The sequence below is a fragment of the Neodiprion virginianus genome, chromosome 7 (assembly GCF_021901495.1).
Source record: "Neodiprion virginianus isolate iyNeoVirg1 chromosome 7, iyNeoVirg1.1, whole genome shotgun sequence".
In the NCBI taxonomy this organism is placed as follows: domain Eukaryota; kingdom Metazoa; phylum Arthropoda; class Insecta; order Hymenoptera; family Diprionidae; genus Neodiprion; species Neodiprion virginianus.
The window spans coordinates 10,543,801-10,553,307 of record NC_060883.1 but is presented as its reverse complement, the minus strand read 5'-3'; positions in this window follow the sequence as shown (position 1 = coordinate 10,553,307).

Genomic DNA, 9,507 nt, shown 5'->3' with positions numbered 1-9,507 from the left:
CCATCACTCACATTTGTCCTTCCAAAACTCTAGGGTGAGCTATTTCTAAAGAAGATTAGGATCAGTCACCCACCTATTTCCCTATTTCCTGTGAAACTGAGTCTGTTTTTATCCTATTTGGTCCTGGAATTTCCGGTTTCCGCCTCGATGTTTTCACCCGAACCTGTTTCGTTCGGACAATCCTTTATAAAAAGGATTGGAATTCTTTTCGACATCGATCTGGACCGTTGCTGATAACTTCGAATTCATGAAGCTACATAACACTTAATAACACTCACCTTTATAAAACAAGGCACATAAATTTTGGAAATTATTCAACGCTCAACTATCTGCTCAAGGTTTTCTGTGGTTTACCTTGAGACTGTGGGCAAATGCCAGATAGTAAAAAGGGAGTCTTTAAATTTTTAGAGCCACAGCTCCAACTCACCTTTGAGCACTGACTGCTAGATCACTTTTATAATTGTTTTATCTTTCCCGAGTCGGGACGACTCTTTTCCTCGGCGGGGAGTAGTGTTATAAAGGGTAAAATCACCCGTTTTGCCCCCTCCTCAATGATCTAGTAGTCATCATAGATAAAAGACGTTTGAAAACCTCTTACGTCTTTCAAAAGTATAAGGTTGCTGCGTCAACCAACATTATTGTAAAAACAGTCTTGTTTCAGACTTAAAACGAGAAACACATATTCCGCAATTGAAGCTTTTTTACAACATTTTATTTACGCTTTTGATTTTGACGTGATAAACAAACTCGCGGATCCATATTTATTTCCGTAACGTCAAAGAACGTATATATATATATATATATATATATGTACACACACATATACATATAAAATATATATATATATAACATAAATGCTGAATCTATTTATCATCCTCCTATACAATGGAAATGATTTTAATTGGAATTTATAAATATATATAGAAATTATACATCAACATAATTGAATAAAGATAAAGGTGTTACGTGGGGGTGAGTGTGTACGGAGCGGTGGTAGTTAATGATTAATTGAGTAATCAATCTCCCACGTAACGACACTAAATAATTATGAAAACTAAGTAAAGACCTACCTTTCGATAAGCCGGTAATTTGTAGGATCGTGCTGCTATAGTCCTGTACAGGTCTGTGAGGTTTGTTTGAATTGTTCAGGCAATTTTATAATAATAAAAATGGGAAAAAGGTCGTTCAAAATAAATGGTTTAATATAATTTAACTGGTAAAAGATGAACTATATTCTGTTTCGATTTGGTGATTGAAATGTCTGGTAACAATCAATGGTGATAATGACATAAGAGCCGAAAGTAACAATTTATAAAGTGTTCGAGTTTATACAAATCGTGTGTTATTCTATTCTGAAGGATATTATTATTTGGTACCAGGAACATCTACTCTGAACGATGGTTATAACTAGCCGGTCGTGATTATTCGATATTGTATCTCTCTTTTTAGATTATCTTAAATCAATTATATATCCTATAGTTAAGTTTTGTTGATTAATTCTTGGAAACAATAAGTATGATTTAATTGGGGGTAGTAAAGCTAGCCACCAATTCTAGACTTGCTTTTAAATGAATATGACTGAAGTAAATTTTGATTATAAAGGTGAAACAAGAATTCGTTTAATTTCAAAGATTAACACTCGGATTGACTTAGCTTTAGGTGAATCAGTCGACGAGATTGAGAGCCGTCGGATCGTGTCGGTCTGCGTCGGTAGAATTCTAGACCAGGGCCTCACCTCAAGTTTGGAAGAGTTGATCAATCGAACGATGTTGAACGTCGGTCACTTAGTCTTTGTTGATTTAGAATGATATCTTATTATCGAAAGCTTGAAAGTGTCAATTTTCTGATTTTGATGTATGTTGAAAATGATTGCAACGATTTATTTATTAAAACGATAGTGTAATTATTATTATTATAACTTAAAATTACCTGATTCGGTTGAATCAGGGCCGAACTCAGTTTAATTATGGAAAATGGAATGGCATAAAAATGTCTATTCACGAAATGATGAGATTTAGTAAAGCACAGAAAAGATGGAAAGGTAGAAGATAGTGAGTCCTTTGCAATTAACAGAATGACTGAATGCTCGGTTTTGACGAATTAGCGCGAGACTTCAGGTCGGTCACAACTAAGATTTTCCGAACGCTACTATTGCTCAAGAAGGGCTAATACGGGTTGACGTCCACGCACTTCGCGACTTGACAGACGAAAGACGCGGCTTCTTGGGCCCGAGGGTCCAAGGAGCTGCAGTTGTAATAAGTTACAACGGTAATTAGCCAATTAGGTGCGAGGGCGACCTCCTGATGCCCAAATCCACATGGTTAGCGTTACTTCTCGCTCTTCGACGGTGTTCCGACGATTCTCAATCTCGTCGGTGACATGTTGAAAATATGAACAAAAGATATTTGCATGCAATTTTTCACACATTCATTCATACATTCCAATAAGTAATCTATTTTAATTTGGTGGTTCTAAAGGTAGTGGTTTATCCCAGTTATTGATTATAGCTTTAACTTAAAAAGAGGGATATTTTCAGGCTGAGCGCTACTGATGCTAATTCAGCAGTCTTCTATCTCAGTTCTTGGTACCAGCTGAATAAAAGAACGTTGAACCTTATACTAGGGATCATTGTTGGTCTCTATGTGACTTTTGCCAGGAGGGGTGGAACTCGCTGTTATTAGAATATGAGATTTTGATGAAATGATATCTGTGCATTGAAGTAATCAAAGAAATGAAAAGAAATGGAATTTGAAAAAGGTACGCCAAGGCAGTACGTCGGGGCGTAACAGAGGTCATCAAATTAAATAATTCAATGACAAAAAATAGAGAATTCAAAGAAATTATTTTTCTTGAATCAATAAATAAACAATTTTCAAAAATAAAAAATATGGAATTGAATGAATAATTATTCATCTATCTGTCGGTTTTTTTTCAAACTATTCAATAAGTTCTAATCCATTGTATGAAAGTTCCAAATTACAATACATAGAGCACATTAAATGGCATTTTATTAATGAATGATATTTTTATTTTGAATAATATGTGAGCAAATAATTCAAAAATATATAGGATTTTTTTCTTAACTTGATTAATCTTTAAAAAATTCAATTATTGTAAAATATTTTGTTTTTTTTTCTAATTTTTTTTTTCAGAAGGTAATTAAGGATTATCATATATACATATACAGGGTGTCCGTAAATTGCCTCCCACGGACTAGCCAGCATAATACCTCGTTAAAATCGAGAATTTCTTTTCCGGAAGCTCGTCCAACGCATAGTTTTTGAATTATAAGCGATAGCGCTAGGCCAATCAGAGTGCACCATTTCATCTATATTTGCCGCCACGGAAATTGCTGTTTTGTTCGTCTCGGTGAATTATTATTATTCGTCTACGAAATAGATATCGGCACCTCCCTTTTCTCGCTGCTGTACCCATTATGCTTGAGGATGCGCTTCTGTTTACACACACAAGTGTGCGCCCATGGATGTGCGGCCGGCAGCGTGTGCCACGGCAACAATATCAAGGTCAGCGCCCGAGAAGGGGTACAGCAGCGAGAGAGGGGAGGTGCCGATATTTAATTCGTGAACGATTAATAATAATTCACCCAGACAAACAAAACAGCAATTTTCATGGCGAAAAATCTAGAAGAAATGGTGTACTCTGATTGGCCTAGCGCTATCGCTCATAATTCAAAAACCATGCGTCGGACGAGCTTCCGGAGAAGAAATTCTTGGTTGGATTTTAACGAGGTATCATGCTGGCTAGTCCATGGGAGGCAATTTAGGGACACCCTGTATACATATAATATATATATATATATATATATATATTAGGCTGATTAAAAAAAAACAGCTAATTTTTTTTTTTCAAAATCCTCACATAAAAACTTCCGAGAAGGTGTGAAAAGACGCCTGTAAAAAGCAGAGCCCTTAATATTATTATTAAGAGGTCGCGCATCGGGAATTTCTATTTCCCGTTTAAATAACACAGGAATAAATTTTTTAAAATTTTACAATTTCGTATTTTTGCAACGGCTCATTGAATTAGCGGACCAAAGCACATTTTTGTAGGAAATTTGACGCTCTACAAAAAAAGTCCTTACAAAGTTTTCGATAGTCACACTCCTTCAAAAGTTATTCGAGGTCAAAGTTGAACTTATAAAAAAATTCAATGTTTTTTTTTTTTTTCGATGATACTATGAATCTTTTCTCATTATTTTGTTATCAAGAGGATAGATTTCGGAACAATTACATTTTTAAATAGTCAAGTGCATCAGTTATGGATTCTCCATGATAACATGTTTATTATTTAACATCGCATTTTTGTAAGGTAACTTTATATTGACTCGATGGGAAAATTAATGATTGAAAAAGCCCAATTAGAGTAAGATGTATTTATTAAATATACATTTATAACAAAATAATGAGAAAAGATTCATAGTATCATCGAAAAAAAAAAACATTGAATTTTTTTGTAAGTTCAACTTTGACCTCGAATAACTTTTGAAGGAGTGTGACTATCGAAAACTTTGTAAGGACTTTTTTTGTAGAGCGTCAAATTTTCTACAAAAATATGCTTTGGTCCGCTAATTCAATGAGCCGTTGCAAAAATACGAAATTGCAAAATTTAAAAAAATTTATTCCTGTGTTATTTAAACGGGAAATAGAAATTCCCGATGCGCGACCTCTTAATAATAATATTAAGGGCTCTGCTTTTCACAGGCGTCTTTTTACACCTTCTCGGAAGTTTTTATGTGAGGATTTTGAAAAATAAAAATTAGCCGTTTTTTTTGAATCAGCCTAAATATATATATGATTTTATATGATATATATATATATATATATAAATTATACATCAATATGATTGAATATAAATAGAGGTGATTGAAATAAATGATTCAATAAAAAAACAAATAATTCATTCAAACCAATTCTGAAAAATTGAAAATATAAGAATTATTAATGAATCATCTATTTATCTGTACGTTTTCTTCAAACTCTTCAGTGAGTTTTAATCCATTGTATGAATGTCCCAAATTACAATACATAAAGCAAATTAAATGGCATTTTTTTAATGAATAATATTTTTATTTTGATTATCATGTGAGCAAATAATTATAAAATATTAGGGATTTCTTCAATAATTATATTCATTTTTAAAAATTTAATAATGTGAAATACTTTTTTTTTTCTAAATTTTTTTCGTTCATATGTTTATGAAAAATCATAAAATATATACATATATTAATATATATCTGAATAGAACGTGGATAATAAATTTATTTATCATCCTCCTATTGAATCAAAATAAATTCAATTATAACGGCGGCTCACTGCAACTCTAAGCCGTGGACCATGATTTACATAAAGTCGATGAATGCCATGAAAAGAATAGAAATTATGAGCAACTTCGTAACGATACAATACAGAGGCAGAAGCCTCACCTTGGTTGGTGACTTCAGGCACACAACATTGAATTTAGCTTAAATCAAACTTAGAATAATCAAACGAAAGTGGAAAGGAAGGAAAGGACTTGAATTTACAGGTAGAAGTTAACGATAGTGCAACGATAGAGGGTATGGAAAAACGGTAGATAAAATAACGGTAGAATGAGAGGAAGAAGGATCGGTAGCTTAAGACGAGAGAATAATCGGGAGGATACGGAAAACACAGCTGTCGCTCAGCAGGTCAAGCGTAGAATAGAAGGAGGTCGGAGCTCGCCGATCTCGCGGTTATCGCGAGGTGATTCTTCTTCCCTTTGATTGGTTGGGTTGACCCCCACCGCAAATAGGCCATCCCCCTGTGGCGAATATTGGTTACGGCGTGGTCATGCGTTTTCCAAAATTACCGCTAGATGATGCGTAATGTGCTGCTCGTGATTTCGTCGTTGACACCAACTCGTACGATTTTGTAGATACTTCGGTTTACGGTCCAGGTTGCCTATCATCGGGGATTTCTTTGACAGAGGCATACACAGGGTGCCGCTCGGCCAAAGTTGCCGAGTGGAGAGTGACGCCTCATTGTTCACCTCCACCGGCTTTTGTACAGGCAGTAGCTAGCTGCCTGTACTCGAGGTCGTGCAGTCAGACGGTTGGCCAAACCGTGGACCACGACCCACACAATTAGTCCTTGCCGATAGGAAGGCAGCGTCGATCCTCGGAACGATGGCTTTATCAACCTGGACGTAGTGGTTCGGGGTCGGTCCGGCACCAGGCCGGTAAGTCGGAAGGTGGCAGGCTACGGTCTGCCCTTCACGCCATCCTTACGGCATCCGATAGAGCGGGCGGATTCGAATGAATTATTTTTTTTTGACGATTAATTATTCAATTTAATCACCCACATTTATATTCAATTATGATAATGTATTATTCATATATATATATTCATAAATCATAATTAAAATCATTTTTATTTGACAGGAGGCTGATAAATAAATTTCTTAATAATGTTTTATTTTGATATATATTTATATATATATATATATATATATATATATATTATAATTTTTGATTAACTTTCGAAAAACGAAACAATTGGAACAACAAGAAAGGACTTTACATGAATTAAATTTTTTGAAAATAAATGTAATTATCGAAAAAGTCTCATATATTTTCCAATTATTTGCTCACATATTATTCAAAATAAAAAAAATTCTCATTAAAAAAATGACATGTAATGTGCTTTACGTATTGTAATTCGAAACATTTATACGATGGATTGGATTTTATTGGAAAGTGTGAAGAAAACATACAGATTGATACATAAATAATCATTTAAGTTCATATTTACAATTTTTAAAAGATAATTATCCATAACTTTAAGAAAAATAATTTATTTGAATCATTTTTTTTCGACAATCATGAATAATTCAATTTAATTACCTCCATTTGTATTCAATTATATGTTTGTATTATTTTCATGCATATTCATAAATTACAATTAAAATTATTTTTAATCAATAGAAGGATGATAGATGAATTCATTATTTATATTTTATTTTGACATATAAATATATATATATATATATATATTATAATTTTCAATTAACCTTCGAAAAAAGAAAAATTCATAAAAAAAAACATTTCACATGAATTAAATTTTTTAAAAATAAATATAATACTTAGAATAAAACTGTATTTTTTTCTTTCATTTGCTCACATATTAATCAGAATACAAATATTATTCATTGAAAAAATGCTATATTATGTGCTTCGTGTATTGTAATTTGGAACATTCATACAATGGATTAGAACTGCTTGAAAAGTTCGAAGAAAACATACACATAGATGAATGAATCACTATGTAATTTCATATTTTCAATTTCTGAAAATTAATTATCCATAAATTTGAGGAAAATTATTTATTTATTTATTTTTTTTGTTAATAATGAATTGATTACCTGCATTCATATTCGGTTATATTAATGTATAATTTATACACATATATTTATAATTTATAATCGGAATTATTTTTAATAATAAGGAGAATAGAGGAGAGTACAATTTTCGAAAATTTTTAGGTGAGTTGAAAAATTAACGACGGAGCCAGGAATCGAACCTGGTATCTAGAGATGCTTTGCCGGAGACTTACTTCACTAGACCACCTAGCCGCCCTGACTACACTGTCATTAATTTCTCTCATTACCTGTATTTCGAAAATTGTATTTATTTTCGTGTGCCATTGAATATGTTTACATTTGAAATTCGTCGCGAAGAGACACATTTTTGACTTGTGTGTGAAACTTGTTGATGTGTGCACACATATGCTGTATGTGGCTATTAATGTGAAATAAATTCACTTAGCCATTTATTTTTGAACGAAATCTCATCTCTAGATACCAGGTTCGATTCCTGGCTCCGTCGTTAATTTTTCAACTCACCTAAAAATTTTCGAAAATTGTACTCTCCTCTAGCAAATTGTTCTCGCTATAAACATGATATGCGTAGTTCATATCGTAAAAAATGAACGCCTCGCCGTTCAAAAATAAATGGCTAAGTGAATTTATTTCACATTAATAGCCACATACAGCATATGTGTGCACACATCAACAAGTTTCACACACAAGTCAAAAATGTGTCTCTTCGCGACGAATTTCAAATGTAAATAAGGAGAATGATAGATAAATTTATGATTGATGTTTTATTTAGATATATATATATATATATATATATCATAATTTTTAATTAACGTTTAAAAAACGAATATTAAAAATAAATCTGTTTTACATAAATTAAATTTTTTGAAAATAAATATAGTAATTGAGAGAATCCTTTTTATTTTTTAATTCTTAGCTCACATATAAACCAGAATAAAAATATCATTCATTGAAAGAATGCCATTCAATGCGCTTTATGTATTGTTATATGGAACAATTATACAATGGATGAGAATTTATTGAAAAGTGTGAATGCACCATATCGATAGATAAATAATTTATCATTCAATTAAACATTTTTAATTTTCGAGAATTGGTTATCTATCAATTTGAGAAAATGATTTATTCAAGTTATTAATGTTTTGTTAATAATAAATTATTCAATTCAATTACCATCATTTATATTCAATTATATCGATGTATTATTTTTATATATATCCATAAATAATAATTAGAATTATTTTTATTCAATAGAAGGACGATAAATGAATTCATTATTCATATTCCATTCTGACATATATATCAATATATACATATATATATATATATGAAAGGAGTTCGTGACCAGGAGGTAGATTGAAGATGAAGTTAGTCGAAATTCCGGTCAGGAGAAGACGTTTAATAATTTGCAAAACGTAAACATAATAATCGACGTTTCGGCCGGGCCCTGCCGACCATCCTCAGGAAAAATTTCTATAATAATTAACAAAAAGGATGCTTCAAAACACAATTCTGGATTGAAAGCATGGAGATAAGTTCATACGGATACTTGTTGTTGCAAAAATAGGTGAAAAATTGAACAGTTACACAAACATGTTTGAGTGACAGTTTTAGGTTAAGCGTCAAAGTTTTAACGGATGGTTAAAGAGAGGAAAAATACGTTAATAAGAAATGAATTGTGGCGGAAAAGAGTTCTTAATAAGAGTGTGGAATTTGAATTGAAAAAGAGATCAGTTAAATATGGACAGATTACTCACAAAAATTGACGACCAGTACATGCTTAGGTGTTGCTTTAGTTCAGCATTTCGGACGGAAGTGAAGGTTAGCGGGAATCGATCCGTAAATCTATGGTAATGCAGTGTGATATTGATCTATGTTCGAATGTCATAGATTTCAAAGGCAGATGACCAATCGGAGCAAAGGGCGCCAAAATTTGAAAACTAACTTATGAAAACTAGAGAATGTTTGAGTATAAGTGGGTAAGATGTTCGATATCAGTACGTTTGTTAACAGAGTTCCTTTTGTTCTTAAAGATATGAATCATTTTCTTAATGATACGTTTATACCAGTTCGATTCTGTAGCTAGGGTTATAGAGTTGTTGAAATCGAAATCGTGTCCCAGACTTGAGGAAT